Below are 12,198 nucleotides of genomic sequence, written 5' to 3'. Positions count from 1 at the left end.
CTAGCAAGATAAACTTAGGAAATAAAGATGAAGATATATTTTCCTATTTCCCTCTAAGGCAATGTACAATGAATTTTAAAGCAAAAAGAAACAGGCTTACAACTAGATCAAACAGTCTGTCTTGTGCTTCCTGGAGGATGGCTTCTGCTATTTTCTTTTCTTTCTTTTTTTTTTTTTTTTTTTTGAGACAGAGTTTCACTCTTGTTGCGCAGGCTGGAGTGCAATGGCGCAATCTCGGCTCACCACAATCTCCACCTCCCGGGTTCAAGTGATTCTCCTGCCTCGGACTCCCAAGTAGCTGAGATTACAGTCATGGTAGCCCATGCCTGGCTAATTTTGTATTTTTAGTAGAAATGGGGTTTCTCCATGTTGGTCAGGCTGGTCTCAAACTCCTGATCTCAGGTGATCTGCCTGCCTTGGCCTCCCAAAGTGCTGGGATTACAGGCATGAGCCACCGCACCCGGCCAACCTCTGCTATTTTCACTCATCTCGCTAGATTAATTTCCTAATCTCACTAAATTGATAGTGAGATTGTTCTGTTGAGACTCACTTTCTGGATAAATCCCAATCAAATGGCAAATGATGATTATGAATATACCTAGGTAGAGCAAGGTTCATTGCTACCTCATTTAGTATCTGATAAGTTGGATTGATCCAATAAACATGTGTTTGCTCAACTCATACTGACTTAACTCTTTCTCACTAGGGTGTGGATATAGTAAACCGTTATCTACTAATGCACTCATGCCCTATCTAGTAATAATTGTTATGAGAGGGTCCACATGAATATATTAAATTTTGTTTAAAGTTGTGCTCATCTGAGCATATTGTATGATGGACCCAAAGCTTAAATTTTTTTAGTGTGTCTTTTGTGAAATAACTGAGATATTTTCATTAATTATGCTAGCTTAAAAAATAGGAATATCGACTACATTGAAAAACACAATCCCCACTCTATTCAGATATGGTGCTGTCTGATGCAAGCAATGGTATAGGAATTACTATATCTTCAATATCTAAATAATCAATTGTGTACCCATAATGGTAATTTGTTTGGAAAATCAACTAAAAATAACAAATCTCTTTGTTTGATAATCTCAATACAGCCCATGCCAAACATTCTAAGGCACCTAGAAAATTAATGCAAAATGTCTGTAAAAACTTTTATGAATATTTTTCTAAAATGAACTGTTCCTATATTACTTTTATAAGCTGTGTTAGAAGTTCCCATTCCAGTTATATGAGGAGCTAGATTATTCAGACAAAGTACTCCACTGAAAACAACTATGGATGTTTTATAGAATATATTTTCAAGACTTTTTAAAGTATTGCAGAACTGACAGTAGAGTAAGAAATTATCAAGCCAAAATCTAAATAAAAGTGGGAACACAGACGGGTACTGAGTGGGATTCTGAGACTGGTTTTGTGCTGATGACATGTGGCCAAAGCTTGTGAACTTGAACTTGGGTATTGGTAGTCTCCTGGGAGTGAATGAAAGATTGTTTGACACTGAACAGAGCCAACTGTAATGCAAGGCAAGGGATGTCATCACTGAGAAGATGTAATCACCAGAATTCCTTCGTATGGATATACAGCCTACATTTACATCTCCTGGTTTACTCTCCACCGCCCCACATCCTCAAGCTGTTAATTCACAAGGAAGAAAATCACCATGTGTGAAAATCAACAGGAAAAACAAAACAGAAACAGACCCATGGGACTTCAAATATTTAAATATCAGGCTGGGAACGGTGGCTCATGCCTGTAAACCAAGCACTTTGGGAGGCTGAGGTGGGAAGATCGCTTGAGGCTAGGAGTTCAAGACCAGCATGGCCAACATGGTGAAACCCTGTCTCTACTAAAAATACAGAAATTAGCTGGGTGTGGTGGCACGCCTATAATTCCAGCTACTTTGGAGGCTGAAGTAGGAGAATCTCTTGAACCCGGGAGGCAGAGGTTGCAGTGAGCCATGATCGCGCTGCTGCACTCCAGCCTGGGTGACAGAATAAGGCTCTGTCTCAAACAAATACAATATCAAAAAACGATAAAACAATTGTCACTAACTTAAAAGAATAAAAACAAGCTTAGAAATACAAAACATTATAGAGGATTTCTTCAAAATAGAACTTTTAAAAATAAAGCAAATATTAACAAACATAATGGTGAAATATATCAGCCAATTTGAAATAAGTAAAAAAGGAAATTCATAAGCTAGAAGGTAAATGAGAAAAAATTTCTCAGAATGCCACCTAGTGAGGCACAGTGGTAGATACACTAAAAGCAGTCAAAAGGGATAGGGTTTAATATACATAAACTCAGTTTCAAAAATATTAATAATTTCAATCCAAAATTAGAGGATTCTAATGAATCCTAAGAAAATTCCTCCAGAAGAAAAATTATTTTAGGTGGAAGAACTGAGATGCAAAAGGAATAAAGTACAAAAAAAGTCAGTAAATATTGGTTTTGTCTAGATGAATCTTGGTTGTGTAAAAGAATAGCAGTTTCTCATGAGATTCAAAAGAGAAATGACCTATCCAACAACAACGTCACGTAATCAGTAAGTAAATAAGTGAATTGTGTTAGTTTGGGACCTCAAGAAGCAGATATTGAATGGGATTAGACATGCAAGGGATTGATGAAGGAAAACATCTATGAAAGAAAAAGTGGAGCAATCAGAGAAGGTGGGGAAAACCTTCAGACCACAATATAATTCAGACACATATAAAAAGTGAAGAGGAAAAACTACAGGGTAAGAAAAGTATCAGACTGCAACACATGCAACACTTAAGAATGATTCAACCAGGCCTATGAGGACTTCTCAAGCAAGAGTTGTCCATCAGAGAATTCTGCATTGGGTAGGAATGGGCTGACACTACAACCCCCATTGTGGTGAGTCTGGGGAAGGCATGGTAGTAGCCTAGGGGAAGTGTGGCCTTGGTATGAAATCAGTGAAGGGTCCAGAGAGGCCATAGCTTGGGCTGAAAGTCATCTATGCTCCCCACAGCAGGAAATCTGAGATACGTATTTCTATGACTATCACATGAAGTTATATTTGCTAATGTCCTTGTGTTTTGAAAAAGGAAGATAAAAATATTGATTAGGGTAGATTACACTAATAAATTAAGCATGGGCATTGTAATTTTAGAGTAACCACTAACAAAATTACTTCCAAACCAACAGAGTAGAAAAATCTTTATGAAATTTCTATTTCTTTAAAAATTGTTTTTAAAAAAATTTTTGGCATTTTCTTCCTCTAAGAATGAACACAGAAATATTTAAATGCCTTAGGAAAAATCCAACTTAGAATTTGAAATTTATTGGAAGATATATGTGGAATGCCTATGAATTTTCTTCAATAAATTTGGGTGAGTGAGGCAAGGTCAAATGCCTTGAATTTTTATGATAAAAACAACTGTTTAAACTTTTTATTTCTGAATAAATGAAATATTATATAACAGTAGTCATTTTTTATTGGACCTTAAAATTAAAACAGAACTTAAAATAGAACTTTATTTGGTGACAATGGATAAAGTGAAGCCAAATCGTTATGTTGTGTCTTTACTGTGATTCATAGTAACCTGGACAAGCAATAAAGAGAAATGTGAAGATATATATATATATACACACACACACACACGCACACACATATATATATCTTCATATATATACATATTTTGTTGTTGTTTTGTTTTTGTTTTCCAATAAAAGGAAGCATAATCTTTCTTTAGGAGTGACAGACTCAAAAAATCTTCTTGAATGGATAATGGACACATATTCAAGAAACAAGAATAATCTAATGGAATGTGTCATAGTTGTTTATTAGAATATGAAGAAATAATCATAATACATTTTTTGAATGGGCCAAGGGGTTCTTTACGATGCATTTAAGCAAAAGCTGATGTGCATTTTGATCAGCCCAATTCCATTTTCATGTCACAGCAAGAAGGTTTAACAAACTCCACAAGCACACTTCAGTTTTAATAATGATCTCTGCCTTCAGTTTCCAAATGTTTGTGACTCAGCTGCAGAATGGGATCAATGCTTTTTGATTTTCCCTAGGGTGGCTTTCCCACCTACTGTGGACAGTAGTTAGCAATCCTGGGCTTGCAGCTGACCACACGATTCCTGTGTTGTGAACTGAACCTGACACTCTCCCCATCAGTAACCCAAACATCTTGAGGCGTTAACAGGTGTTTATAGATTCTATATTAGCAAGAAGCAGGTTTGAAAACCTTCTCTCATTACGAAGCTCTAAATGGATATTTTTGTTCTATTAAGATATGGTTTATATACAAATGTTACGTACACAAATCTTGACTGTGCAGAATTCAGTCATACTTTATTTCCTGTTGTCCATTCATTTGTCATGGGGATGTTTGATGGCAGAAGTGTTAGGAACCAGTAGGTAATACTTCCTATTACCTTTGACCAATAATTCCTGTGCTTTTTCAGGCAGGGTATTAAGCCAGATAGTGTTGCTCTTTCTCCTCCTCCCCGTTCTCCTCCTCCTCCCCGTTCTCCTCCTCCTCCCCGTTCTCCTCCTCCTCCTCCCCTTTCTCCTCCTCCTCCTCCCTTCTCCTCCCCCTTCTCCTCATCCTCCCCCTCCTCCCCCTCCTCCCCCTCCTCCCCCTCCTCCCCCTCCTCCCCCTCCTCCTCCTCCTCCCCCTTCTCCTCCTCCTCCCCCTCCTCCCCCTCCTCCCCCTTCTCCTCCTCCTCCCCCTCCTCCCCCTCCTCCCCCTTCTCCTCCTCCTCCCCCTCCTCCCCCTTCTCCTCCTCCTCCTCCCCCTCCTCCCCCTCCTCCTCCCCCTCCCCCTCCTCCCCCTCCTCCTCCCCCTCCCCCTCCTCCCCCTCCCCGTCCTCCCCCCCCTCCTCCTCCTCCCCTTTCTCCTCCTCCTCCTCCCTTCTCCTCCCCCTTCTCCTCCTCCTCCCCCTCCTCCCCCTCCTCCCCCTCCTCCCCCTCCTCCCCCTCCTCCCCCTCCTCCTCCTCCTCCCCCTTCTCCTCCTCCTCCCCCTCCTCCCCCTCCTCCCCCTCCTCCTCCTCCTCCCCCTCCTCCCCCTCCTCCCCTTTCTCCTCCTCCTCCCCCTCCTCCCCCTTCTCCTCCTCCTCCTCCCCCTCCTCCCCCTCCTCCTCCCCCTCCCCCTCCTCCCCCTCCCCGTCCTCCCCCCCTCCTCCTCCTCCCCCTCCTCCTCCCCCCCTCCTCCTCCCCCTCCTCCTCCCCCTCCTCCTCCCCCTCCTCCTCCCCCCTCCTCCTCCCCCCCTCCTCCCCCCCTCCTCCTCCCCCTCCTCCTCCTCCCCTCCTCCTCCCCCCTCCTCCTCCCCCCCTCCTCCCCCCTCCTCCCCCCTCCCCCTTCCCCTCCTCCTCTTCCCCCTCCTCCTCTCCCCCTCCTCCTCCCCCCTCCTCCTCCTCCCCTCCTCCTCCCCCCCTCCTCCCCCCTCCTCCCCCCCCTTCCCCCCTCCTCCCCCCCTCCCCTCCTCCTCCCCCTCCCCTCCTCCTCCCCCTCCCCTCCTCCTCCTCCTCCCACTCCCCTCCTCCTCCTTCTCCCCCCCTCCTCCTTCTCCCCCCCTCCTCCTTCTCCCCCTCTCCTTTCTCCTCCTCCTCCCCCACTTTCTCCTTGTCTTCCTGCCCACTGCTTCCCCTCCTCCTCTTTCTCCTAGTTCTCCTCCTCTTCCTCCTCATCTCCCTCCCCTACTCCTTTCCCTTTTCCATCTCCCCCTCCTTTTCTCTCCACTTCCTTCTTTCTCTGTCTCTCTCTCCCCCAAGACATTTCCTCTACAGATCTCAGCAAGGCAAAGAAAGGAATACTTAAAAAAACTGAATCCTGACTCTTTTTCATTTTGGTAAGGTGAAAGAAATTCTGACTCCTTCATGATTGAAGTTTTAAGAAAAAGTAATTTTATTAAACACTTTGTAATGTTGCTATGTTTTGAGATCATTCTTTTGAAAAGGAGAAACGACTCTCAGATGACACTTGGTGCTGGTCTGACAGCTAACGAGGGAGGCATCATTGTGATTCTGAGGGCTTTTCATGTCACTGAGGCTGTTCTAGGATTCTGATTGATTTTTAGTTTTTAAGGCTCCCTTTTGTTAAAAGGGTACAGCTTGTTTTTCATATACTATAAAAATCCCATAAACTGTCCAAAGAGATAGTTGGGGGTTGTTTCATCCATCCTTCTGAATAAGTCATAAGATCTTTTTAGACAGCATTCAACAATATGATATCAGAACATGAGTCAGACATTCGCCAAGGTGGAACTTAAAATAGGAATTGTTTAATAAAGCAGAGTTAAGAAGATACAAGGCTTATTAATTTAGTTTAAATAAAATGAAATCCTGTATATGAAGTGACTAGCATAATTTCTTCATGGAGGTAGCAAACATTTGCTGGTTAACCTCCTACATCACAGATTTACTTGCCTTTCATGGTTTGGTGATGAAGTGGGTGTGTACCATCCACCACCATCTATCTGTCTACACTGCCTTATCTATTTCCTAAGGTTGGTGAGTGCTGTTGCTCCGGCAGCTCTTCCCAACTGGGATCCACAGCAACTTTGTATGATGCCTTGGCCAGTCCTCCACCAATCTCTTTGTTTCATGTAGTGGGGCAAGACCCAAGGAATTAGAGGGCCTTTCATAGGGCCAGGTGGAATGTCTGATACCTTTGTGCACAGCTCTGTATTTAGTTCTCAGTACATAGCAGAGGTGGTTTGCAATTTTGGCAAAGCGATCTAAAGCCTGATGTTACTTTATTTTAGAATTACAAACATCTATTATGAAAAATGGATTTAAATGATATGAATCATGTATACCTAAGCATAGATTTAGACTTATGCATCTTGTGCTGTTTTTATATGCTTGAGTTTATATCAATGGAATCATCTTCATATTTTTCTTGGAAATATTATTTGATTTGGAAATATTGATTTAGTCCTGAGCATATTTATCTCAGTTCTTAACATTATGCTCACTCTGCCCATCAGATCTTTTTGTGTCATATCTGAGAAATGCTAAAGAAACATCAGTAATGCTTGGGCCATGAGACGTCAATCTGAAGTGAATAAGTATCTGTTCTTACTAACATCATTAAGAATTTCCTCATTAAATTACCAATACTGACTATCCTGTGGTTTAAAAGATAATTTTATGGAATGGTTTTATATTTAAAATTATATTGCATAATTTTGTATTTTTTACTTTAAGTTTAAAAATTGCCTAACCTAATACATTGAAGGCATTTTTGAATTTTCTATATTTCTGATTAAAGACATAATAGTCATAAGAAAAATGCTATTCTCACATATGTGGTTCTTTATATTGATTTTAGTCTTTTTATATTGTTTTCATTCACTAACTTTAAGTGAAATTTTAACTCATTGTTTTAATGGCTAATATTAGTACACAAACTGTTTTTAACATTTTTCTTAAATAACTCTCTGTTTTCACAGTTGTGATACTGGTTTTTACATCCTTTCTAGATGATATTTAAACAATTTAGAGTACTGTAAAATTGTCTGTTCTCTGTCTCTGGATCAGCTGAAGATTGATGTGGCTGAGGTTTGTATACATATCAATTCAGTTTTGTCCTTTGCCTTCTGGGTTTTGTTTGGAGATAGTTCATCTAGCCTGGATAGCCAGTTTTGGACCCTGTAACGCTTAGTCTTCCTTAAGTGACCAATTTCAGATAAATTATTGCTGCTTTAAAAGACAGGCTTATGTTTGTTTCATATTTTTAGTGATTGATTATGAAAGGAACATTGAGGGCTTTTTTAGACTGTCACATAACAACCCAATGTTTTCTGTCTTATACTGGAGCTTCTGTTTTTGCTTCAAAACCATTTATAGGAAAAAAAAGGATAAACTTCTTTTATACAATCATAGTTCTTTGCCTTCCTTTTTATTTTTATTTTGTTGTAAAAGCTCTATTAACCACTCTTGGGCTTAGTCAAGAAACCCGATACCCACTCCAGCCTTACTAGGAAGAATTTGTCTTCCTATTTTATATTATATCATTTTCTCTACATCCTCTGTACTCAAACACATTCTGCATCTGCACTGAACTCCTTTTTCCCAGCAAGGAAGGCAGGGGTGCCTATCCTAGAGTTTCAGGTGCCTTAACTAAGCTCAAGGTAAATGGCTGTTTTTGCCACTCATATAAAATGGTGACCCCTAAAGATACAGAGGGAGATTTTTTCTTTCCTGCAGAGTTGGCAATTTGGGGTACATAAAGAAAGTACAAGTGATAGATAAGAAAAGAGGAAGTGATTCATTGAGACTTGTTGACTCCCACATCCCCAACCTCACCTGAAGAACTGGCTTTAAACCATGTTCATGAAAGCTTCTGGAGACTTTGGGACCCAGTGGCATATGTCTGGGGCCCAGAGAGTAAAATACCACCATGTGTTTATGGAAGGCCATTCACCTCCTTCCTTCCAACACTCATGGCACAACTTAGGAACACAGAGCAAGCTGCAGTAACAAGCTTTCCCAGGAGGACGCATAGAGTGCTGCTAAGGCATCTTCATTCATGGGCCAGGGTCAGAGGATAGAGGAAGGTTTGTTGTTACGCACAGATGTCCCATGACCCTGTGGATGTCCTGACAATACCAAGATAAATTTGAAGGTGGAGTCTAAAGCCCTATTAGGAGACATGAGCCATTAGACAGTGATATTAAAGGCCTAAGGCATTTGGATTAAAAAGAATGAGATGATAGAGAAATTCAAAGCCATCAGGGGTGTTTAGTTTTCCTTAACGAGTCTCCAAAGTGGCTGAGAAAGACTTCCTGATATTACTAGGAAACAGAATAATATAGTGATATAGTGTGCATGTTTGTCCCCTCCAAATCTCATGTTAAAATGTAATCCCCAGTGTTGGAGATGTGGCCTGGTGGGAGGTGTTTGGGTCATGGGTGCAAATCTGTCATGAATGGCTTGGTGCCCTTGCCATGGTAATGTGTTCACATGAGATCTGGTTGTTGAAAAGAGTCTGAGACCTCCCTTTCCTCTCTTCCTCACTCTCTCGCCATGTGACATGCCAGCTTCCACTCCCTTGTGACATGCCTATACAGCCTGCAAAACTGTGAGCCAAATAAGCCTCTTTCTTTAAAATTACCTAGTCTATAAAGGTATTCCTTTATAGAAATGGAAAACAGACTAATACATACAGTTTTCACATATTTATTATTAAAATATCCAGTATTTAGTACTTCATTCAATAAGAAACTCTTGTCAGACAGTACATTGTAAAATGTACACACACATACACAGAAACACAATATATTTATAAATTTTTCAGATGTAACAAAATATAACAAAAGGAGAAGATTCACAGATGAGTACTGTTTAGAAATTTTTCTTTAAAAGTTAACTTGAAAAGGTTAAAAATAATTAAGTTCACCGAAGAAAGGACTAGCCAAGATGTCTCAGAGAGTAATTTATCCAATAAATGAGCCACATTAATTACATGTGCTCTGAATAAGTTAACATTATTCAGAAGGACTAAGGAAATCTTTGAAGTTAGATTAACTAGACTTTGAAATTTAGTGGTATCTTAATATTTACTTTGTGAAGCCACTTTGAAGTGTTTGCATCATGGATACTATAATCAATTTTAAAAAGATTTATGAAGTATCTACTATATGCATGATATTGTTTTATGAAGGTATATCAGAGAGCAAAACAGACAAATATCTTTGCCCATATGAAGTTTGCAGTCTAGCAGGGCGACAGAAAATAAACAATAAATAATAAAGCTAAAAAAGATGTACACTATATATGTATATTTTAGAAGGTGATAAATGCTATGGGAAAAGAAAAATGAGAGAAGAGTAATGGAAGTTATGTTTACTATGTAGCCTCATTGAGATGTTGTTTGTGCAAAGAATTGAAGAGAGTTTCCTGTTGTAAATTCACATAGCTTAGAGTAAACTCCAAAGATATATAGCTTATATAGCTCAAAGTAAACTCCAACAGTATGCTTCAACCATAGATCCTCCTATTCCAAATTGCAATTCTTATCCTGCTATTATGAAAATAGCATAGCATAAAAAGCAAAGTAAATTCTTTTTTTCATCATTTATCCTTCTTGAATCTTGATGACTGTTCAGCAGTATGCAACTAAAATGGTTTCACCTTGGTAAGAATGTCTTTTCATTTCTCTTGACAGCATCAGCTAATCCAAAGTGTTCCATCAAAATATATGAGCTAGCACTAAACTTTTTCAGATGGTTCTTAGTCAAGAATATGGAGGTGGAAATGATTATACAAATAAAATCAAAACAACTCTCCAAAGAGTAAAAATTATAAAATCTTAAGTTCAGTGCACAGTTATGAGGATATAATTCCCCATTATCATAAAGTTAAAGATAAATACTGTTTTACCATTTAAAAATATGATTTCTGTGTGCCGGGGAAATAAATGCAGAAAATTATACACATATTAAGGAATGTGAGCTGAATCAACTTTCATTTACTTCATCTCTGTTTTCTCATTTGAAGTCCAAAGTTTACATTACTGACCTTCAACATCATTGGCAAGTATTTGTTCATTCAGTGATATGTGACAAGCCCTGTGACCTTATTGGGTTAAGATCTGGTTTCTGGTTTTCCTGATTAGATGGGACTAGCCCTTTCCCTGTTTCTCTTTCCCATTCACATTATGCTTTCAGGCATAATCCCTTCCAAGGATCTTGTCAGGTGCTCAAAGCTATCTTCTCATTCAACTGAGTACTTCATCATGGACAAGTTCCCCAGGCCTACATGAGTGGAGGTAATAATGTAGAAATTGCTCCATAATATGTGAGCTGTCAAATTGGAAGTCAAAATATTCACATGAAGACAACAATATAAACTGATAAATCATGTTCCTTGTAAGCAGAGAGAGAAAGGCATTTTCAAAGATGTCTGTTTTCAAAGTCACCTGTAAGAGATTTAAAACTTTGATAGGGCTGGGCACAGTGGCTCACACCTGTAATCCCAGCACTTTGGGAGGCTAAGGCAGGCGGATCACCTGAGATTGGGAGTTCAAGACCAACCTGACTACCATGGAGAAACCCCGTCTCTACTAAAAATACAAAATTAGCCGTGCATGGTGGCACATGCCTGTAATCTCAGCTATTTGGGATACTGAGGCAGGAGAATCACTTGAACCTGGGAGCGGAGGTTGCAGTGAGCTGACATTGTGCCATTGCACTCCAGCCTGGGCTACAAGAGCGAAACTCCATCTCAAAAAAACAAACAAACAAACAAAAAACAAACAAAAAAAAACAACTTAGATAGGCAGCAGAGTCTTTTTTGAGAGAGGTGAAAATTGAACTGGCTCATAAATCTATAGTCATGAGAAATTGTCCCCCTGCCAACCCACCATGGGTGCTAAAAGTACCCAGATGTCCTGAGGTCAGCAAACAGCTTATTGTTTTCTTGACATGCAGTGTATACATCATTACTAGGACACCATGGCTTACATTGCAGGACTAAGAGTTTCCCAGGATTACGCCGGTCATGCAGAGTAAGCCTTGAGCATCTGTTCCTCGCTGAAGACTTTTATTTTGGGGGGCCATGATTTTGTTTTGGAAGAGACCTATACATCAGAAATCTTTTAGGGAGTTGCATCTATCCTTGGACATTAGTGATATCAAAACATTTTTTTCCATCTCAATAAACTTGTCTTCAAAGTTTCCCAAAACCTCCTTAACTGATACAAAATATTTAATAAAAGATTATTAATCAAACTTACTGTATTTTTTACTTTCTGCTACCTTTTTTCTTCAAACTTGAATAGAAGAGCAAGAAATAGTGACAGGCCCGTCAGAAACTCTGAACCCCAAGCATTGTCCATTGGCAATATATATCAAATGCTAAACACAGTACCTGGCTCAAGTAAGCACTTGATAAGCGCAAAGCTATCATATTTATAATATAATGGTTTTTGATAAAGAGGTAAAGCAAATATAGGGATGATAGGCATTATTATTGCAATATCATAGGCTAACAGGTTGCCTTTTGAAGGAGTTAGATTTAATATGTTAAGGGAAGTTGAGTTACCTACGTAGTAATTCACTATAATATACTGTGTTAGAATAAGTTCTATTTGTCTCATTTCATTCCTGATGCTGTATATAACTAATAGAATCTCAGCATTTAATTATTTCTCTTAACATTTTATTAAGTAAATAATCTCAAAATATTAAAAAAACTAGAGAAA

The 12,198-nt window shown here is 39.5% G+C and overlaps 1 pseudogene; it reads left to right on the top strand.

The window, feature by feature from the left end:
- Window positions 1–4,525: 4,525 nt before the first annotated feature.
- On the top strand, window positions 4,526–5,475 carry LOC134738041 (uncharacterized; annotated as a pseudogene).
- The last annotated feature ends 6,723 nt before the right edge of the window (window positions 5,476–12,198 follow it).

The sequence above is a fragment of the Pongo pygmaeus genome, chromosome 14, assembly GCF_028885625.2.
Source record: "Pongo pygmaeus isolate AG05252 chromosome 14, NHGRI_mPonPyg2-v2.0_pri, whole genome shotgun sequence".
NCBI lineage: Eukaryota > Metazoa > Chordata > Mammalia > Primates > Hominidae > Pongo > Pongo pygmaeus.
This window is presented reverse-complemented; position numbering and strand designations above follow the sequence as displayed.